General features: G+C 43.8%; 1 protein-coding gene across 1 annotated transcript in view; it reads left to right on the top strand.

Moving 5' to 3' along the window:
• Nucleotides 1-596: 596 nt before the first annotated feature.
• The window catches only part of c2cd2l (c2cd2 like), a 126,863-nt gene continuing 113,897 nt past the window's right edge, over nucleotides 597-13,562 (top strand). The window contains exon 1 of the mRNA XM_060912742.1: nucleotides 597-780. The gene's annotated coding sequence lies outside the window, so the exon portion shown is untranslated. The remainder of the gene's footprint in view (nucleotides 781-13,562) is intronic.

The raw sequence follows: 13,562 nt of genomic DNA on the forward strand, positions 1-13,562 counted from the left end.
GCTCCGGGGCTGGCTGGCCGGCTAGCTAGCGCTCCGGGGCTGGCTGGCCGGCTAGCCAGTGCTCCGGGGCTCGCTGGCTCAGTAAACTAGTAAATCCAGTAAAGGAAAAACTTGAGACTGAAAGGTTTTAACAGTCATCCAATTGACTGAACGTAAACATTGCTACAGTAACATACTAGCTACTGTTGTTGACATTAGCTAGCTTGCCGTCCAAAATGGCGGACACCGGGGCGTCACGTGACCCTGTGACGTCAGGTGAAATACCTCAATACTACACGATCCGAGACGCACGATTGAGCCAAAACTCGGCCCGATCTCCAAAATAGTCGCACGAGTGAAAATCGTGTTAAAATCGGCCCAAAAATCGCACAGTGTATGCCCAGCTTAACCTGCATGTCTTTGGACTGTGGAGGAAACCGGAGCACCCGGAGGAAACCCACGGGGAGAACATGCAAACTCCACACAGAAAGGCCACATACTTGCACTGGATTATGCCCTGTCCAATATGGCGACCGCATTGACGTGTCTCTCGGGACGGCTTGCTCTGATTGGATGAGCTCTTTAGGGGCGGGGTACAGAACAGAGCCCAGCAAACCTCTCAGGCGGTATTGGCGGTACCTTTCTAGCTTCTGCGCACGTCTCCGGTTTAGCAGCGAGAATATCGGCGGTTAGCTGCAGACGCTAGCTGTCATTCACGGTTTTTTAGCGGCTCGGTGTTGTTTCCCTGCTCGGAGCTTTTCAACCAACCGGTTAGTTTGTTCCCCGGACCGGAGAAACACGGTAATTATCCGGGTTATTTCTTTTGCTAGTCATGGTGTTTCTGTTTTGCTGTAGCTGAGGAAGCTATCCGAGGCTAACTCCAGCACAGTAAACACCGGCATGGCAGCGAGCTGCATGTTTGTTTATTTATTTAGTCTGTTTAATTAAAAAAAAAATTAAAAAAAGTGTGTATGGTTAAAATTCAGAAGTGTATTGAGGTATAAAACGCAGCACGGTTGGTAAGTGTTGTTTTAATGTTAATATAATGTAAGCTAACACACACACACAGCTGTCAGGTGTCTCAGAAACACTGCAGGTGGAGGATTAGAGGACATTTCTGCAGATTTAATTTTACTCAGTTACATGTCATTAAATGTAAATGTCATGATTCTGTCCTAGTCCTGCACAATAATATTACACAACTCGAATTGGCACCAGGTGTTTGTTTATAACAAGCTGATATACAGTGCTGTACATCACACAAGTCTTTGCTGTAAACCAGAATTACTGAAATCTACAGCAGTAAGCTAAACAAAAGCAATGCTTATTTGTTATGGGACGACACTTTTTTTGCTTTAAAAAAAAACAACTCTCAGTGCATTTTTATAAAGACATAATGAGCTGTTGGTTTTCCTGAGCATCTTCTGGACACTTGCGCTACGTTCACACTGCAAGGCTTAATGCTCAATTCCGATTTTTTTGTGAAATCCGATTTTTTTGTGAGGTCGTTCACATTAACAAATATATGCGACTTGTATGTGATCCTCAGTATGAACGAAAAGCGACCTAAAAGTGTTCCGCATGCGCATTGCAGGATACGACGACGTCACACGCAGTGAGCATGGCCAGTGTTTACGGAAGTAAAACCGCCCGGTTGCGGTATGACCCATCCAATCTAGCTTGAATAGCTGCATCCCCCCAAATGGAAATCAGCTCCCTAACCTCTGCGTCCTTCCATTGAGAAGATTCAGAACCTTCACAGCCCGAAGCGTCCCTCGCATTGATGTCATGCGCAGGGGCGCAGATACGTTTTTTGACCTGGGGGGGACAAAAAACTGGGGGGGACAAAGCTGCCAACAAACCAACCCCAACCCCGATATGCCTGTCAAACTTGTTGTGGGTTACTATAGCAACCAAGCTCGAGCTCGCAACCTGTGCAGTCCGCGCAGCTCAACCAACCGAATATCAGTCTTTGTTTTATGTGAATTGTTGCAACTATGTATACACTGCCATGCACCTCAATAAACCGAATGGTAATTAGCCTTTTGATTTTTCCGTGAGGTTTGCCTTATGCAAAGAAAGACAGCATAGACATTTTTTCCTCCCTATAAGTGGGGGGGACCAAACGAGGTGAATTGAAATCTGGGTGGGACGAGTCCCACCCTCTATCTGCGCCCGTGATTATGCGCCATGTTGTTGTAACTTTTTTTTGAGAGACCCGCCGCCTACTTCAGCGCAGAATAGTGACGTTTGTGGCTTGTTGATGACGTGTAAGTCGGATGAATGCGACCTGGCGGTTCAGACTGAAGTCGCATATGAAAAGAGCGGATAGGAATCGGAATTAGGACCACATATCCAAACGGCCAGGGTCGGATTTGAAAAAATCGGATCTGTGTCGTTCATATTGTCAATAAAAGATCGGATATGGGTGAAAAGATCGGATGTGAGTCACTTCAGCCTGCAGTGTGAACGTAGCCTTTGACTGTCACACTTTGCTTCACAGCAAGAAGGTTCTGGGTTCGAATCCAGTGGCCGACAGGGCCTTTCTGTTACGGGTTGTTTTACAATCAGGGTACGCAAGCTAAAAATCACATTTAACACTTATCTTCAATATCAAAAGGCTTGACTAAATAAACTTGGTTGTTTATTGTAGCCCTGTGATCGTTCTATTTACCATGCAAAAAACAATTTGGTGATAACGTTATTTTTAGTGAATGTATGGCAATATATGTCATATTTAGCAAAATTACTCGTGCCATTTAGAAAAAGTGCTTTTTTTTTTTTTTTTGACCACAGGTAGCTCCAAAAGGGATGCACTTAAATCATTCTTTATACCATAAAACACACATTTGGTTCCATATCATTGGAAACATTAGTTAAGTTTTAATGTTGAATGCCAGTAAGTTTTCAGACTATTTTGATCAAATTAGTATGTAATTGTGGGCGGCACGGTGGTGTAATGGTTAGCGCTGTCGCCTCACAGCAAGAAGGTCCGGGTTCGAGCCCCGTGGCCGGCGAGGGCCTTTCTGTGTGGAGTTTGCATGTTCTCCCCGTGTCCGCGTGGGTTTCCTCCGGGTGCTCCGGTTTCCCCCACAGTCCAAAGACATGCAGGTTAGGTTAACTGGTGACTCTAAATTGACCGTAGGTGTGAATGTGAGTGTGAATGGTTGTCTGTGTCTATGTGTCAGCCCTGTGATGACCTGGCGACTTGTCCAGGGTGTACCCCGCCTTTCGCCCGTAGTCAGCTGGGATAGGCTCCAGTTTGCCTGCGACCCTGTAGAACAGGATAAAGCGGCTAGAGATAATGAGATGAGTATGTAATTGTGTCAAAAAAAAGGTTCTCTCCGAGACAGCTAATTTTTCAATATAAAATAACATATCTAAAATTATTATTTTCATCCTAAAATGTGGTCAAGATATTGGGACATAAATATTAGAGACAACACAAAGCTTACAGCCTTATATGTAAAAGCACTATGGAAGTAGTGGATTCTGAATTGTCAAAAAAAAAAAAAAGTCCTCTCCGAGAATCACTTCATTTGTTTCTCCCATCTTATAGCAGATTACACAAAACTACCATACACACGTCAAAAAATTACCTGAAATCTGTTCTTTAACTTGTCCTTCACTTAAAAACTGGTACAAGAACCAGTTTGAATGAATTTGAATTTTGGACCCCTGTGACACAAACTTTGTACCCTGATTGTAAAACAACCCTTGCCCCTTTTCCACCAAAGCAGTTCCAGGGCTGGTTCGGGGCCAGTGCTTAGTTTGGAACCGGGTTTTCTGTTTCCACTGACAAAGAACTGGCTCTGGGCCAGAAAAAACGGTTCCAGGGTAGCACCAACTCTTTGCTGGGCCAGAGGAAAGAACTGCTTACGTCAGTGGGGGGGGTCAGAGTTGTTAAGACCAACAACGATAGCAAGACCGCGAGAGGGCGCCATTTTTAAATAAGCGACGAGATATCATGGATGCAGTAAAGCAGCAGTCATCCATTATTGCCCCTTTTCCACCAAAGCAGTTCCAGGGCTGGTTCGGGGCCAGTGCTTAGTTTGGAACCGGATTTTCTGTTTCCACTGACAAAGAACTGGCTCTGGGGTCAGAAAAACCGGTTCCAGGCTAGCACCAACTCTCTGCTGGGCCAGAGGAAAGAACCGCTTACATCAGCGGGGGGGAGGGGAGTTGTTAAGACCAATAACAAGTCCGCGAAAGATCGCCACTTTTAAGTAACGAGAAGCAGCACCTGTACAAACGCGAAGTCATCCATTATTGTTGTTGTTGCTGCTGCTTCTTCCGTGTTGTTGCTTCGATATTCGCGCCAAGGTTTATGCAAATATAGCGACGTAACTGATGTACGGTATACAGCGACGTAATGACGTGGCTTCCCTTAGCACCGTGAGCTATGGAAAAGCAAACTGGTTCTCAGCTGGCTCGCAAGTTGAATGAGTTGTGCACCAGCACCGGCCCCGAACCAGCCCTGGAACTGATTTGGTGGAAAAGGGGTATATTATTATTGTTGTTGCTTCTTCTTTTTCTTCTCCGTGTTGTTTTTGCTTCGATATTCACGCCAAGGTTTATGCAAATGTTGCGACGTAACTGACGTATACAGTGACGTAATGACGTGGCTCCCCTTAGCACCGTGAGCTATGGAAAAGCAAACTGGTTCTCAGCTGGTTTGCAAGTTGAACGAGTTGTGAACCAGCACCAGCACTGGCCCCGAACCAGTCCTGGAACTGATTTGGTGGAAAAGGGGTATTTGTGGAGTTTGCATTTTCTCACCGTGTCTGCGTGGGTTTCCTCCACAGTCCAAAGACATGCTGTTAGGTTAATATGGGACGGCCTTGCCCTTGAGCGAGGTACCTAACCCGACTGCTCTCCGGGCGCTGTAGTGTGGCTGCCCACTGCTCTGGGGGGTGTTCACTGCTTCAGATGGGTTAAATGCAGAGGATGAATTTCACTGTGCTTGAAGTGTGCATGTCTTCTAAAATCTTTTTCTACTGACTTGGGCGGTACGGTGGTGTAGTGGTTAGCACTGTCGCCTCGCAGCAAGAAGGTTCTGGGTTCGAATCCAGCAGCCGGCAGGGCCTTTCTGTGTGGAGTTTGCATGTTCTCCCCGTGTCCGCATGGGTTTCCTCTGGGTGCTCCGGTTTCCCCCACAGTCCAAAGACATGCAGGTTAGGTTAACTGGTGACTCTAAATTGACCGTAGGTGTGAATGTGAGTGTGAATGGTTGTCTGTGTCTATGTGTCAGCCCTGTGATGACCTGGCGACTTGTCCAGGGTGTACCCCGCCTTTCGCCCGTAGTCAGCTGGGATAGGCTCCAGTTTGCCTGCGACCCTGTAGAACAGGATAAAGCGGCTAGAGATAATGAGATGAGTATGTAATTGTGTCAAAAAAAAGGTTCTCTCCGAGACAGCTAATTTTTCAATATAAAATAACATATCTAAAATTATTATTTTCATCCTAAAATGTGGTCAAGATATTGGGACATAAATATTAGAGACAACACAAAGCTTACAGCCTTATATGTAAAAGCACTATGGAAGTAGTGGATTCTGAATTGTCAAAAAAAAAAAAAAGTCCTCTCCGAGAATCACTTCATTTGTTTCTCCCATCTTATAGCAGATTACACAAAACTACCATACACACGTCAAAAAATTACCTGAAATCTGTTCTTTAACTTGTCCTTCACTTAAAAACTGGTACAAGAACCAGTTTGAATGAATTTGAATTTTGGACCCCTGTGACACAAACTTTGTACCCTGATTGTAAAACAACCCTTGCCCCTTTTCCACCAAAGCAGTTCCAGGGCTGGTTCGGGGCCAGTGCTTAGTTTGGAACCGGGTTTTCTGTTTCCACTGACAAAGAACTGGCTCTGGGCCAGAAAAAACGGTTCCAGGGTAGCACCAACTCTTTGCTGGGCCAGAGGAAAGAACTGCTTACGTCAGTGGGGGGGGTCAGAGTTGTTAAGACCAACAACGATAGCAAGACCGCGAGAGGGCGCCATTTTTAAATAAGCGACGAGATATCATGGATGCAGTAAAGCAGCAGTCATCCATTATTGCCCCTTTTCCACCAAAGCAGTTCCAGGGCTGGTTCGGGGCCAGTGCTTAGTTTGGAACCGGATTTTCTGTTTCCACTGACAAAGAACTGGCTCTGGGGTCAGAAAAACCGGTTCCAGGCTAGCACCAACTCTCTGCTGGGCCAGAGGAAAGAACCGCTTACATCAGCGGGGGGGAGGGGAGTTGTTAAGACCAATAACAAGTCCGCGAAAGATCGCCACTTTTAAGTAACGAGAAGCAGCACCTGTACAAACGCGAAGTCATCCATTATTGTTGTTGTTGCTGCTGCTTCTTCCGTGTTGTTGCTTCGATATTCGCGCCAAGGTTTATGCAAATATAGCGACGTAACTGATGTACGGTATACAGCGACGTAATGACGTGGCTTCCCTTAGCACCGTGAGCTATGGAAAAGCAAACTGGTTCTCAGCTGGCTCGCAAGTTGAATGAGTTGTGCACCAGCACCGGCCCCGAACCAGCCCTGGAACTGATTTGGTGGAAAAGGGGTATATTATTATTGTTGTTGCTTCTTCTTTTTCTTCTCCGTGTTGTTTTTGCTTCGATATTCACGCCAAGGTTTATGCAAATGTTGCGACGTAACTGACGTATACAGTGACGTAATGACGTGGCTCCCCTTAGCACCGTGAGCTATGGAAAAGCAAACTGGTTCTCAGCTGGTTTGCAAGTTGAACGAGTTGTGAACCAGCACCAGCACTGGCCCCGAACCAGTCCTGGAACTGATTTGGTGGAAAAGGGGTATTTGTGGAGTTTGCATTTTCTCACCGTGTCTGCGTGGGTTTCCTCCACAGTCCAAAGACATGCTGTTAGGTTAATATGGGACGGCCTTGCCCTTGAGCGAGGTACCTAACCCGACTGCTCTCCGGGCGCTGTAGTGTGGCTGCCCACTGCTCTGGGGGGTGTTCACTGCTTCAGATGGGTTAAATGCAGAGGATGAATTTCACTGTGCTTGAAGTGTGCATGTCTTCTAAAATCTTTTTCTACTGACTTGGGCGGTACGGTGGTGTAGTGGTTAGCACTGTCGCCTCGCAGCAAGAAGGTTCTGGGTTCGAATCCAGCAGCCGGCAGGGCCTTTCTGTGTGGAGTTTGCATGTTCTCCCCGTGTCCGCATGGGTTTCCTCTGGGTGCTCCGGTTTCCCCCACAGTCCAAAGACATGCAGGTTAGGTTAACTGGTGACTCTAAATTGACCGTAGGTGTGAATGTGAGTGTGAATGGTTGTCTGTGTCTATGTGTCAGCCCTGTGATGACCTGGCGACTTGTCCAGGGTGTACCCCGCCTTTCGCCCGTAGTCAGCTGGGATAGGCTCCAGCTCGCCTGCGACCCTGTAGAACAGGATAAAGCGGCTACAGATAATGAGATGAGAATCGCTGCTAAATATGTAATAAGCGTTGTTACTATAATTCACTATAGCGTATCATCATAAACCCGTAGTCAACTAGAAGGGCGCTCGGAGAGCGCAGACCTCCATCGAGGACAAAAGTCGACTCTAATATGATATGCAAATCTGAAACCACAACAACTTTATACAGTGCCTTGCAAAAGTATTCATCCCCTTTGGTGTTTGTCCTCTTTTGTCGCATTACAAGCTGGAATTAAAATGGATTTTTGGGAGGGTTAGCACCATTTGATTTACACAACATGCCTACCACCTTAAAGGTGCACATTTTTTTTTTTATTGTGACAATAAGATGAAAAAACAGAAATCTGGAGTGTGCATAAGTATTCACCCCCTTTCATATGAAACCCCTGAATAAGAGCTGGTCCAACCAATTCACTTCATAAGTCACATAATTAGTTGATTAAGATCCACCTGTGTGCAATCAAAGTGTCACATGATCTGTCACATGATGTCTGTGTAAATCAACCTGTTCTGGAAGGACCCTGACTCTGCAACACTACTAAGCAAGCAACATGAAAACCAAGGAGGCTCCAAACAGGTCAGAGACAAAGTTGTGGAGAAGTATAGATCAGGGTTGGGTTATAAAAAATATCCCAGACTTTGAATATCCCAGGGAGCACCATTACATCCATTATAGCAAAATGGAAAGAATATGGTACCACTACAAACCTGACAAGAGAAGGCTGCCCACCAAAACTCTCAGACCGGCAAGGAGGGCATTAATCAGAGATGCAAAAAAGACACCAAAAGCCCTATTCGCACGGGATAAGTATTACCTATGGGCCTCTGGTAATTCGCAATTACCCCCGCACCTCTGTGTTATTGTGTGGCGCATTCGGACGGGATAAGCAAAAGTCTGTAATTCACTGAATTTACAGACATTGTGACCGGATGTGTCATAAGGTCACAACATCCTGTTTCATCTTGTAGACATGAGTTTCTGCTTATCTGGTTCAAATACGGGATAGGCCTACTACCACTTGCCCCTGAAATGCTGTTTATCAAAATTTCGCCCGTATCCTCCATTATTCACTCCAGAAAAGTACGAGAGACGCGCGTTTAATAATTACAAACACAGACATGCGCATTCACACGGGACTTGTATTACCACTGGACGTCTGTGTTTTGCCGAAACACAGTAGGTAATTCGCGGCGGAATTATTACTTGGCAAATTACGGACATGGCGCATTTGCACGGGACTAAGAACTCAGACATTCTCTGTAATTATTCCGAATTACCAGAGGTCCACAGGTAATACTTATCCCGTGCGAATAGGGCAAAAGATAACACTGAAGGAGCTGCAAAGATCCACAGCGGAGATGGGAGCATCTGTCCATAGGACCACTTTAAGCCATACACTCTGCAGAGCGGGGCTTTATGGAAGAGTGGCAAGAAAAAAGTAATTGCTTAAGAAAGCATGTTTGGAGTTTGTCCAACAGGATGTGGCAGACTCCCCAAACACATGGAAGAAGATTCTCTGGTCAAATGAGGCTAAAATTGATCTTTTTGGCCGTCATGGGAAACGCCACGTGTGGCACAAACCCAGCACCCTGAGAACATCATTCTAACAGTGAAGCATGGTGGCGGCATCAGTGTGCTGTGGGGATATTTTTCATCTGCAGGGACAGGAAATCTGGTCAGGACTGAAGGAAAGATGGATGGCACTAAATACAGGGCAGTTCTGGAGGAAAACATGTTTGAGTCAGCCAGAGGTTTGAGACTGGGACGAAGGTTCACGTTCCAGTGTGAAGGGCGGCACGGTGGTGTAGTCTCCTCACAGCAAGAAAGTTCTGGGTTCGAACCCAGCAGCCGGCGAGGGCCTTTCTGTGCGGAGTTTGCATGTTCTCCCCCTGTCTGCGTGGGTTTCCTCCGGGTGCTCTGGTTTCCCCCACAGTCCAAAGACATGCAGCTAGGTTGACGTGGCTTGGGCTGAAGTGCCCTTGAGCAAGGTACTTAATCCCTGGTTGCCCACTGCTCGTGTGTGTGCGCGTGCGTTCACTGCTTCAGATGGGTTAAATGCAGAGGATGAATTTCACTGTGCTTGAAGTGTGCATGTGACACATAAAGGTTTCTTCTTCTTCAGCAGGACAATGATCCTCAACATACTGCTAAAGCTACACTGGAGTTTTTTTTTTTTTAAAGATATTTTTTTGGGCTTTTTGCACCTTTATTGGATAGGACAGTGTAGAGACAGGAAATGAGCGGGAGAGAGAGACGGGAAGGGATCGGGAAATGACCTCGGGCCGGAATCGAACCCGGGTCGCCCGCATTCATGGTATGGCGCCTTAACCACCTGAGCCACGACGCTCCACACTGGAGTTGTTTAAAGGGAAACATTTAAATGTCTTGGAATGGCCTCGTCAAAGCCCAGACCTCAATCCAATTGAGAATCTGTGGTATAACTTGAAGATTGCTGTACACCAACGCAACCCATCGAACTTGAAGGAGTTGGAGCAGTTTTGCCTTGAGGAATGGGCAAAAATCCCAGTGGCTAGATGTGCTAAGCTAATAGAGACATACCCCAAGAGACTTGCAGCTGTAATTGCAGCAAAAGGTGGCTCTACAAAGTATTGAATTTGGGGTGGTGGTGGTGAATACCTATGCACACTCCAGATTTCTGTTTTTCATCTTGTTACAATAAAACAATTTGTACCTTTTAAAGTGGTCGGCATGTTGTGTAAATCAAATGGTGCTAACCCTCCAAAAATCCATTTTAATTCCAGCTTGTAATGCGACAAAACAAGACAAACACCAAGGGGGATGAATACTTTTGCAAGACATTGTAGAAGTCATCAAATAGAAATCTATAACAAAGTTTGTATGGTTTAAAAAAAAAAAAAAGGGTGCTGAAGACTTTTGCACAGTACTGTATATTGAACACAGTTCTAGCGCACACTTTTTTTTAAAAAATTAATATCGTCAAAAGGTTGTGGAAACAGCTGACCATGTGTGTGTTGGACATCCCATTTCCAGGTTTAATGCTCAGATCAGATTACACAAATTCAGCCCGAATTTGACATGATTTTGTTGTGGCTGAGAAATTTCCAGCGTCGGCCTGAATATGGAATGTTGGGAACGCCGAACAGGCCTTGTAGTGCGGTGTAATCAAAGAACAGCGATGAACAGTCTGTGCCGCCCTACGACACCCTGACAAAAAGTCTATCCTGTCCAAGTTATTTTGTAGTTTGACAACTCCTACGACGTGTTCCTTGATTATAGTCACGGTTGACGATTTCTCGACCTTTCTTCCCGATGACTACGCAAAACCATTGATTGGTCAGGGTCAAACGTGCAGTGCTGCCAATCTTCGGTTCAAGAATTTATGATCACTGTGATCACCTAATCTGACACGGTGACCATCATGAGCAACGTTGTGTTATCTGATCCCCATTTTTGCTGTTTTAATAACCTCCACTCTTCTGGGAAGGCTTTCCACTAGATTTTGGAGTGTAGCTGTTGGGATTAGTGATCATTCAGGTACAAAAGCGATAGTGAGATCAGGCGCTGATGTTGGGCGAAGAGGCCTGGGGTGCAGTCAGGGCTCAGTGAGGTTACGGTCAGGGCCACTCAAGTTCTTCCATTCCAAATTTGGTAAACCATGTCTTCATGAAGCTCAGTTTGTACACTGCAGGATTGTAATGCTGAAACAGATATGGGCCTCTTGGTTCTGGTGAAGTGAAGTGAAATCATCATGCTTGAGTGTACAAGGACATCCTGTATGATTATATGCTTCTAACTTTGTGGCAGGCGTTTGGGGAAGAACTGCATCTGGCTGTGACAATCAGGTGTCCACATACTTTTGGCCATATAGTGTATGATCCGGCATATTCTCACACACAAGCTGAGCATTGCATACCTCTTGACAATAAATGAAATGGCTGGAAGTGTAACTGTGGCGATGAAAGCTCTGGAGAAACGTTTTCGGTTTTGTTTTTCCACAATGTTATCAGGACATCACTATTTCCTTATTGAGTTTGATGTCTGGCTAGTTGGAAGGTTTAAAAAAAACCCACTAAACTTTCCAAAAATCAGGTCTCTGTGTCCTTAAAGAGCGTTCCGGTCATGTAAAAATCCCTCAGAAATGTCTCCAGATTCATCCATTATAACGCAGTTCTGGAATGGGGAAGAAATGAACCTGTGTAAAGCAGGGTTGCCAGATTGGATTGTCTTTCCAAGCTTTTTCTACATGACTAACAACTACAGCTGCAGACAGTTCATTTTAACCGCTGATTATTCATGCAAATTTTTCGTCTTAAACGTGTCTTACAAAATAGAACGGTTGGAAGAAAACTATGAGGAACAAATCGCACCTTGTTTCTCTTCTGACTTTCCCCAACAGCTCTAGACATTAATCATCATCATCATCAGCAGCAGTAATCTTTAAAGTGAAAATGAAATAAGCTAAAGGTCACCAGGCTCGTGAAAGGCAAACAAAACCCGAAAATAAACGCTGTTTGCCGATCACGGAAAGTACCCTGATGTGCCCCTCCCACTGCATGTTTAAATGAAAAATTAAACTTGGTTTAGAAGTTATGATATATTGGTAAAAATAGGCTTATCCGGGCGCAGCCATTTGAAATGAAACCAGTTATCCGCTTGTGACGTAACCGGATCAGTAGTACACCGTTTCCCTTCGTAACACCGAGACATTATGAATGAATGAATGAATGAATTTATTTATTTCGAACATGTATAAAAATGTATGTAACTATTTGTACATACAAAAGAAAGAAAATGAAAAACAGTGACAAAAAAAGAATAAATAAAATAACAAAGATCTAATACCTTACAATACACCGCACATTGTTCAAAAAAGGAGTGGGAAAAAGTACAATACTTTTATTTCCCACCCCTTTTTAACTACCCCGAAATCCAAACTACATTAATACACCTATAAAAATATATACCATATAAACACTTCATGAATATCTATATAAATATATAATTACAAAAATATATACTACATACCATCTATCTATCTATCTATCTATCTATCTATATATATATATATATATATATATTATACACACTTCATAATTATCTATATAAATATAAAATTAAATATATACTACATTCCATATATACACTTCATAAATATCCATATAAATATATAATTACAAATATATATATATATACTTTATACCATATATACACTTCATAAATATCTATATAAATATATAATTACAAAAATAAATATCTACTACATACCTATCCCTGTAAATATGAAGATATCCATCCCCATAAATAAATATATACCATATATACCATATACTAAGTTAGTTCTAATATAACAATCAACCCTTACATTAACAACATTAAGTAAAGGCTTTAATTGTTAAAAAAAAAAAAAAGCACTGCTGTTCATGTGTTCGATACAAAGAAAGCATTTCACTGTGCTGTAATGTATGTGTGACAAATAAATGCTTCGAATAAAAAAAAATCGAATCAATTTTCTGTAAACGTGGCTTTTACTGGCAACAAAATCAGCGAATCGACAGACTTCACTTTTATGAAGTTTAATCTCATGCGGTTTGATAACTCGCATACAGTACTGAGACAGATACTTGTAAACAATCCCGTTGTCATAGAAATGTGATTCTTGCCATCTAAAAAGCTTTGTTTTTATTCACTGAGAAAAGCAAATAAGAGCATGTCGCATAAAAGTACAAGGAAAAATAAAATTTTATGAAAGATTTAAAAAAACAAAACAAAACACTGCGAGTAGCCGGTGATGGAGTGTTTATAGGCAGCAAACAACCTCCCAAAGGCTGGGTATGGGTCTGTTTACGTGTGTGTGTGTGTGTGTGTGTGTGTGTGTGTGTGTGTGTGTGTGTGTCTTCACTGTTTCAATGATCAGGCTTATTTTTACACCCAAACACTTGACGCTCGGGTATCTTTCGGGTAGCTCACAACAATTTGCGATATATCCACTAGATCTCAGCCTCGGAAAGTCATGTGGCGTGTACAGTAAGTGACGTCGCAATCTTGTTTAATTTGTACTCGGAGCACGATATTTGAACCTCAGAGATAGTGAGATGGCAGCACCCAGGGACGTTGTTTTGTTTTTCTTTGAAAATAAAATGTGTATACAGGTCCAAATATGAA

The sequence above is a fragment of the Neoarius graeffei genome, chromosome 28 (genome assembly GCF_027579695.1).
Source record: "Neoarius graeffei isolate fNeoGra1 chromosome 28, fNeoGra1.pri, whole genome shotgun sequence".
NCBI lineage: Eukaryota > Metazoa > Chordata > Actinopteri > Siluriformes > Ariidae > Neoarius > Neoarius graeffei.